The 630-nt window shown below is 33.0% G+C and overlaps 1 long non-coding RNA gene across 1 annotated transcript in view; it reads right to left on the reverse strand.

Moving 5' to 3' along the window:
• Positions 1-321: 321 nt before the first annotated feature.
• Positions 322-630, reverse strand: part of LOC119643527 — a 5,013-nt gene continuing 4,704 nt past the window's right edge. Inside the window, exon 5 of the long non-coding RNA XR_005248312.1 lies at positions 322-548. This is a non-coding gene — a long non-coding RNA (uncharacterized LOC119643527). The remainder of the gene's footprint in view (positions 549-630) is intronic.

Below are 630 nucleotides of genomic sequence, written 5' to 3' on the forward strand. Positions count from 1 at the left end.
GTCGATAAAATGTTTATGAAGCAAAATTTCTAATTCGTTGTTGAGATTTAAAAGGTCATTGATATTGTATATAGCGATTCGGAAATTTGAGACACTAAGAGCGTCATCGTATGAATAAGTAGTTTTAGTCACCTTAACCTGCTTATCAATCAAACCTCAGTTTTTTAAAAATAATTAGGGTTTTCCAAATATATCTACGTATTGGTAATTACAAACCTTATTATTAGCATTTGTTGTATTAGTATTGTTTTGAATTAAGTGTTATTTATTAACCAAATAGAAGTCTTCTTGATTGCGAGGAAAATTACTACTAAGCTTATCATGCGTTGATCTGCGTCTGAAGTTTCTTTTTAAGAAGCCGATAGTGTATAAGATTAACTTTATAACGTTTTGGGCAGTTTACACATTTTGAGAGGGTGTCGTCATTTTTGGTGAAGGATTCAGTTATGCGATCCAAGCCACATTTCAGGCATTTGACTTGTTTTGCACTATAAGTCTGCACGGGTCGGTGCCAAGAATTTGGGTGATGTCTCTGGTTTTTAAAGAACCTTTAACATTAACAAGAGCATGATTGAAGTATTCTAATTTGTAAATTTCATTATTACCTGCACTAGGTCCCAGACCTATATG

The sequence above is a fragment of the Glossina fuscipes genome, unplaced genomic scaffold (genome assembly GCF_014805625.2).
Source record: "Glossina fuscipes isolate IAEA_lab_2018 unplaced genomic scaffold, Yale_Gfus_2 61185, whole genome shotgun sequence".
Lineage (NCBI taxonomy): Eukaryota > Metazoa > Arthropoda > Insecta > Diptera > Glossinidae > Glossina > Glossina fuscipes.